Source organism: Halichoeres trimaculatus, unplaced genomic scaffold (assembly GCF_033239565.1).
Source record: "Halichoeres trimaculatus isolate MK-OKI-2021-1 unplaced genomic scaffold, fHalTri1.1 fHalTri1_scaffold_21, whole genome shotgun sequence".
Taxonomy (NCBI): Eukaryota; Metazoa; Chordata; class Actinopteri; order Labriformes; family Labridae; genus Halichoeres; species Halichoeres trimaculatus.
In genome coordinates this window covers 11,644,949-11,652,942 of record NW_027437199.1, presented here as the reverse complement: position 1 = coordinate 11,652,942, position 7,994 = coordinate 11,644,949, and the positions used below count along the sequence as shown (strand labels likewise).

The following is a 7,994-nucleotide window of genomic DNA, read 5'->3' as shown; positions in this document are numbered from 1 at the left end:
ATGGGACAATGCAGAAGTGCTAGAATCTGCTGTTTCTATAGTGTCCCATTAGGTTTGCTCCGGAAGTACAGGAAGTCACATACACACCAAGCAAAAAAAAAGCCATTTTCAAAGCAGAAATAAATCTGTTTACAGCCTGATTCAAAAAACGTCTACTGTCTAAGTCGCTCAGCTCTAAGTTTACTATCAGCACACACTGTACAGGGGGTGAATTTTTTTCTAGGTCACATGACTGACAGGCACCCTATAACTGTACGTGAAGCCCTTACCACATCCAATATGGCCGCAATAGCCGATTTGCTTCACTTTCCATTTCCCAAAAGACTGGTGACGTTGGGGAGACTACGTCCATATTTTATACAGTTTTTGTTACCAGCACAAGCACAGCACTCTCATTCTTTGTAATCAAGTAACTATTGCATGTGTGTATGTGCACAATATCTCTACCTATAGTTATTTGTTTTAGTTTGCATTCATATGTAAAGGTTTGTTTTATTCACTAGTTTAAATATGTACAATAGTTTTGCTTGTGCAATAATTTAAAGGGGCTGTGAGGAGTTTCTAAGTGGTCTTGAAAAAGTTTCACTTCTAGATATATGCCCGATCATAATACACAACATAAAATACCAAAAGCACCGAAATAGGTTATTTTTTATACAATTTCTCAGCCTCCTGATTAGGTCGGACAGGACCAGATTGATTTACAGCACGTTGAATTTTCGAACAACACCACTCTGGCTGACGAAGTTTAGTAGTGAGAGGAGAGATCTGTGTTTTTCACTGCTGAAAAATAATTCTTGGATTTATTTTCTTGTAATGGTGGACACAGGTGCTGGACTGTCAGACAGAAAAAGGACAGAAGAGGAGAAGAAAGCTGGTTGGGAGTGATAAAGCACAAGCTAAAGGCTAAAACAAGAGCTAAACTGTTTGTGATGATGCTTATTTCAACCCACATGCAGCAGTTATTCTGCATTGGTCTGTTCTAACTTGAGAGTCTATCTATCCAGTCTTCTGATTCCCTCAGAATCTGGTGTCACATTGTAAATCCATCCATCCATCCATCCTTCATGAAGTGGTGAAGAGGTGTATTATTACACTGCGGAAGTAATAACAGATGCAGTGTGTCCACATGTCAAGTCTAATGCCTCAAACATGTCTTGAATCACACATGGTCACTCTGGGTTCATTCCCTCAGCCTACCCTTGGGAAATAGCTCTCATTCTGATTCTGCAAGGCCTCGACTTCAATCATGGCTGTAAATGTTAGGAAATGTTAGTGTTTGTGCAATCGCCTGATGTACACGCCAGTGCCCTGTGTTGTTTGCATCAGTTGTGGTCTGAGAGGATTAACGGGCCTGTTCATAAAAACAAAAATAAGACTGCCAAGAGCAAACAAAAGGCTGAGAGGGAGAATATCCAAACACTCACAGACTGTTAGGAGTCGGATAAGAAGTTCAGCTCTTATGTAATTAGCATAGCTTCACTTTCCATCTGTCTTCCTGGTCAGTCAGCTTTTTGATCAGTATCTGTTGTAATGAAGATTGACTGCTCTGATATCAAATGTGTTTTCTTGTTTTAATAGGATCACTCTGTACGGAGGGAAGGTGAAGGAGGAGCGGGAGGAGGTATATCTGCTCCAGATGTGTGCTGACACGCTGTCAAGTTGTTTGATCAGGTACCATGAGGCCCAGCCTCGCTTTTTGTCTGCCTCTCCTTTTGTCTCACACTTTTACTTTCTCTTTAACTTCTTTCTCTCATCCTCTCCCACTGAAAAACTGAAAACTTGTCATGTCCACCTTATGAGCTCCATTTTTTTCCCACTAAGAAAGATGATCCAGGAAATGGAAATGAGCACATACCAGCTGTTGGTGGCGATCAGCTCACACTTACCTCAGACACCAGATCGGAGCACAGATTAAATACAGAGCGCGGTGCTTGCTGCATCTGGATGCTGATTCCTTCTCATGAAAATCCAAATCGCTTTTGGCACAACATCAGCAGAGGCCCCTCTTTCATGTACGCATTGATATTTATGAAGTTCAAGCACATGATAAAAGTTGATCTATAGGCTCCAGCACGTACATACTGTGCGATGTGGATCAGAGTTGGGCTCAAAATATGAAGATTATCTGCCCTGTAAATTTTCCTTTCCCCTCTATCTCTTGGTTTAATTTTAATTCATGAAAACTTGAATTAGAGGAAACACATTTGCTTTTTATGAGCCAGATTATTGTTATTAGGGCACTCAAAATGTTACAGCTTTCAGTATCACATTTATTTTTACTCTATTTCCACAGCTTATCTGAACAGTTTATATGTCTAGACACATTTTTTAATTGTTTGCAGTACCTTCCATTACAACTAGCATTAGCACTTTCCTGGCAGGAAATGAGAACTAAAATGCCAACTCAACAGCGTGGTGCAATGAAAACTGCCCCAAACAACCGGGCCCACCCAAAACTGAACGCTTTAACAATGTGACAATAGGAATGTTACACAGACGGTGCTCCGTAGCTCCTGCGTTGCTAAGTGCTAAAGGTCTTTAAATGTCTCGAGGGAAAACACAGCCACACTCGGAGCGGAGAGTCAGGAGCTCGATAAATTTTGTGGTTGTTGTTGAACTTGCACAAACACGACAAGTTCCCCCTTGATTAGTTTCCTGCAGAGCCCCTGAACGTTAAGTGAGTGGGACCTCGATGACTGACAGCCTTCTCAAGCTGCCGGTTCAGCACATCTGAACTGGAGCATGGCAGATCTTAACAGATTTTTAACAGCCCTGTAATCATATCGATTGGCCCCCAGGTCTAAGGGTCTCCATTGATTGAGTCATAAATAAGAGGTATGACTTCATGAGAGGGGTTGTACTACAAACAGTCCATGAATTTGAGTCTTTGATGAGGGCAGATGAATTCACCAAGACCCCTGAAGAAGGCTGACCCAAGAGGTTGGAGTTGACTGGTTTTAAAACTGTATTCTCTGTAACCCAGAGTCTGCAGGGGTCGGATCCTTGATTGAATAATCGAAGATGTACCGGGAGGAAATGAGAGAATCAGTTTGGAGGGATTGGGTTATCTAAGTAGAAAATTACACTATTGATTTTCATTAAAGTGCTGGGCGTGTGAGAGTGAATTCATTAAGAGGAAGTCTTTGGTCCGTCTGTCTGCACTTTGTTTCACCCTCACACTGTCTTATTCTCTCTGTGTTTTTGATTCTCTTTGTTATTCTAGTGGATGATTTGAAATGATGGCTTGGAGACACATATATGTAATTCACTTTAAGGAATAGATTACGTATGTTTTCTCTTTTAATTCTTTCATTTTGTGTAAAAAATGGCATCAAGTCTCTGTGGTTCTGGACTTCTCAGTCACAGGTTGTTTTCTGGCCTTGACACTTTGAAGCATGTCCACACCACTCTCCTCTCCCTGTGTTTCCTTTCTTTCTTCAGCTTACAACAGAAAGAAAAGCCTGGAAATACTTTATAAAAAATGAGCGACAATTTCTTGCGATAACAAGACACTGCACTCTTGCAAGAACGTTTTTTGTGCAAATATTAAGCAAACATCTGTCATTCAGTCTACTTTCCATGCATTTTCTGTTCATCCAAGACTTCAAAATTCATTTTAGGTGAGGCAAGCGAGGATGTTGAAAAGCTTGGTCGAAAAAAAGCTCAACCAACTCCTCGGCTATCGTTTTAGTGTTGATAAAAGTAGGCAGTAAGTCACTGGTTGGTTTTAGGAGCACACCTTTTTGGTTATCTCAGAAAAATGTTCTCACCTGCATGAAAAACTTTCTTGTGATCAAGGGAAGTTTTCTCATGACCACAAGTTTGCATTTAGTGAGCACAGAAAAAAACATTTTTTACATTTTTCTGCCCATGTCACCTCAGGGTACCATCTCGGGTTGTGTCAGTTAAAACTTTTATTGCAGAGACAGGTGATGGTTCTTATTTACCATCTATCTGCTGCCTCATTTATATCTCAAATTTATTTTACAAACAGAAATCAAAGTGATACGATCATAACTTATAAACCCCTGGAACAAATTGTAGTCTGCAGCTGGAGGCCCAAAAGGAAGTGAGGCTGAGAGTTTGAGTGCAGGGCAGTTGTGGCAATGACAGAGCAGAGGCAGAGACTGGAAATCTTGCAGTTCAAATAGACCATCATATAGAATAGAATAGAATAGAATAGAATAGAATAGAATAGAATAGAATAGAATAGAACTTTACTGTCATTGTAACAAGTACAACAAAATTGAAGTCATAGCAGCAATCAAGAAAACAAAAGTCAGAAAGTGTATAGAAAGTGCAAAAAGGTCCATAAGAAAATAGATGATGACAGCCTGTCCATCATTCTCCAGTTCAGCCAGCCTCCACCTCCACAGGGTCCAGGACTGAGCTTCTTCAGCAGTCTGTTCAGTCTCTGTCTCCTGGATCCTGTCTGCTCACAGCAGGTGAAGTTCTTCCAATGTGGCGCTGGTGTCTGGTGTTAGCTCCGTTAGCCACGTCTGTGAATAGCATGATGCTAGTCTGCCCTCTGGTATTCCCTCTGTTGCTGGGTTAGCATGGCTAGCTCGTCTATCTTATTAGAGATAGATCTTATGTTCCCAATAACGATGAATGGAAGGACAGGTCCATGTCGTCACTTCTTAGCTCACACCTGAAAACCAGCACATCGTCCTCACCTCCTTCTCCTCACCTTGTGGGAAGACATCAGGCCTTACACCAGTTAGCATTGACATGCTGCAGGCTGCAAACAGCTGATTTCACATGTAAACAATGCAGCCATGGTTACATGTAGGATCTCCAGACAAACACAGGAGTAAAAATGGTAAAAAAAAATATTACTGAAGCCACAAAAAGTTTGGTGTCTATGACCAATAAATGAGCCATACAAGATAATGATCCACTCCAAATACAAAGATTATGAAAAGAGACGAAAAAATGACAAGAAACGGACAAAGAAGAGAGAGCTGCTGCAAAAGGCAGCCATAGCCAACAGGGTGGCGCCTAGCAAGAGAGATTAGATTCACTCATAGATATTCAGATTCAGAATATTTATTGTACCCTTGGGTAAATTCAGTTTACAGTGAGTAAGTGTTCTTGTATCGTGACACACACAAGACAGGACAAAGTGACACAGTGTTTAGACTAAAGGAGACCAAAAGGGCAGCTCCAAGATGAAAAACAAGATATGATAAGAGGATACATTTTTGGGTGATTGCGATACTAATAAGACTTTCCTCCAGCATGTTGCTCCATTTTATTTTTTTTTTAGAACCTTTTCCAGAATTCACATTCTTGGTTTTATTCCTCTCTGGTGATATTCCTGAGCAGTGGTTTATTTTACTGTTAGAATTTGATTGTTTAATATTCTAAATTTAGATGAACTCATGGGACGTTTCTCTGCCATCGTCTCCTCAGATGCACGGCTCGATGAGAATTTAAACACAGATTTTTTGTCGTCTTTGTTATCAGTCCACATCCCTCAGTGATAATCTTCAAAGCCTTCACCTGCATTCCTCTGTGTTTTTCTGAGACTTCTTGTGTCTGCAAACGTTCCCACCTCTGCGTCCGGTGTCATGTTCCCTCCTTTATAAAACCTCCCTCCTAGCTGAGCTTGACTGACGGGACGGTGCCAGGTTTTGGGTGCTGGTACTGAAACTGTGGTTGAGAATCTGGATCAAATCTCACCATGTCACAGAGGGGACATATTACAGCTCTGAAACCTCCTCATTGTATAGTTGGAGAGATTATTATCAAAGTGTTGAGATAAAATGCTACGACAAAAACAATGTGCCCTCTATGTTTTCACCTGCCTGGAAAGATCGACTTTTAAGCCAATATCAGTTTCACAGCAGGTTCACTCAGCATGACTCTGATTCAGTGCTAGAAATGAAAGTTATGAGGCAGTGAAACTGATATTCCAGCAGCCAGGATGGGAGGTTTGGGACTAAAGAATACAGGCTTTATGTGTTTTACCTCTAACCTCCATGAACCTTCCACAAAGTGTTTCCTCTTAAGACTTCAAATACCAATAACTGAACTTGAGTCAAAGTGATGGCCCTCTTAAGCAGAATGATGAAACAGCACCTTCTGACCCTGTAGGGTTGCTCTGTTTTACAAGAGCAGCAAGGTGTAAGTCATAATGTCAGCCTCACTAAGCCAACCGCCATGCATCTTCCTCCAGACTTGAGCTGTCCCCTTTCAAACTCATTGACCTCCGCACTAACACAGGTAACAATGCCGGTATAGACACAGCGTTAGTTGTAAGTATCGAGAGGAGATCAAAGCAAAACAGAAAAGTGCTTGGCTTGGGCTTGGGGAATCAATGGCTTGGTGGACAGGAGGCAATGCAATCAGGGAGCTGAATGAAGCGGAGTCAAAGCCTGCTGAGCCAGCACCCATGCACGCAGAGGGAGTCATTTGGATCCGGGTGCCTTCTACTTGTCCTCTGCTGCAAACACGACAAAGCTACTTGCTGCACAAGCAGCGCTACAAGAACGACATTTGCTTGTACAGTTAATCTTCTTCATGCACATTCACCGTAGTGCAACATCCCCTCTCAAGCCACAGCCTGGCTGCATTTATTAAGAAAAGCTCCTGAGACAAAGATGGATGAACTCCATTTTGATTCCAATGCACTTTTATTTGAAAGGCTGCGGCAGGAAAAGAATTACATTTTTAATAAATGAACGTGTTCATAAAAGTGCTGGTTAAGGAGAAAAACATGAGGTATTGCAGGTTGAGGTCATTTGGACTTTTGTGCAATGTCGTCATTTCTGTTCTTTTAGACGTTTGTGTGTTTGGGTTTCGTTGCACGCTTTTTGTGTACATTTTCGCGCATTTGTTTGTTTGCATTACGTGCCGGGCCTTGTTTAAAGTTGTGACAGCGCACAGCTGAATTTTCGGGCTCACTTCCAAACATAAGTGCAAAAATTGTCTGCTTCTGCCTCAGTGAAAGAACTCTGTCAAGATGAGAAATCTCATAACAAGCCCCTGATGTGAGGATTTGATTCCTACATGGCCTCAAACTCTGACACTTTGATTTCCTTTCAGAGCTTTCACTTTAGGGTGGTCTGGTTTAAAGAAGTGAGGTCACTTCTTTCATTCATTTCCAATGAAAGCATGGTGGTGTGGTTATTGTAGACCACAGACAGTAGTAGTTACTGTAAAATCAGCCAAAGACAAAGCAGGTCTAGCTGCAGAAACAGACGATATGGCCAACACGGGGCCCCTCTGGTTGGAATAACACAAGGCTGTTTTCATTGTGAGCGCTCTACTGAATGGCTAACAGGCTGGCACGCTGATTTCCTGTCAGACCTCGGCTGAGGTCTCTGTCCTCCAGCTCTGTTGTGTACTCAGCCTCATCTGTGGGCACAGTGGGAGTTTTTCATGAGCCACGCATGCACGACAGAGAGAACATGACCTTAAAATTTGCATGTGTAAGGAGGATTTTCTTGTGTTTTATTTTATTTTGTATTGTGTTGTGGACCAAAGCCTGACCTTGGGCAGGAAGAGCCATTGTTGTTTTGACATTTTCCGCGGAAACTGGAATTTATGAGAAAAAGTATCAAGAGAGATAACCTGGAGACTCTAAGAATATGACTCTAATTTTAACCTGAAAGACATTTCCTGAAACTTGACTCTTTAATACTGCAAATTCTTTAACACTGGCAAAAAGAAAAACAACTTAGGTATGTAATCCAGATGCTATCGTTTTCTCTCACAGGGTATTAGAAAAAGCTCTGCCTTAATGAACTGTTAAGATTTTCAACCAACCATAATCATTGAAAAAATATTCTAAGGGATTATTAGAACTTCAAAAATAAAACATAAATTCAGAACAGTGTGATTTATAATATGAACGTGTAGCAGTGTTAATAACATGTGAGATATGAGGGCATTTAATGTTTTACACAAATGCAGAAGAAAGGAAATGTGTCTTGGTGTTAGCAGCAGTTCCAACTTTAAGATTGTACCACATGTCGACTTCATTT

General features: G+C 41.3%; 1 protein-coding gene across 1 annotated transcript in view; it reads left to right on the top strand.

Annotated features, from left to right (window-relative positions):
• Positions 1-1,608: 1,608 nt before the first annotated feature.
• sema3aa (sema domain, immunoglobulin domain (Ig), short basic domain, secreted, (semaphorin) 3Aa) overlaps positions 1,609-7,994 on the top strand; it is a 93,155-nt gene continuing 86,769 nt past the window's right edge. The window contains exon 1 of the mRNA XM_074697746.1: positions 1,609-1,674. The gene's annotated coding sequence lies outside the window, so the exon portion shown is untranslated. The remainder of the gene's footprint in view (positions 1,675-7,994) is intronic.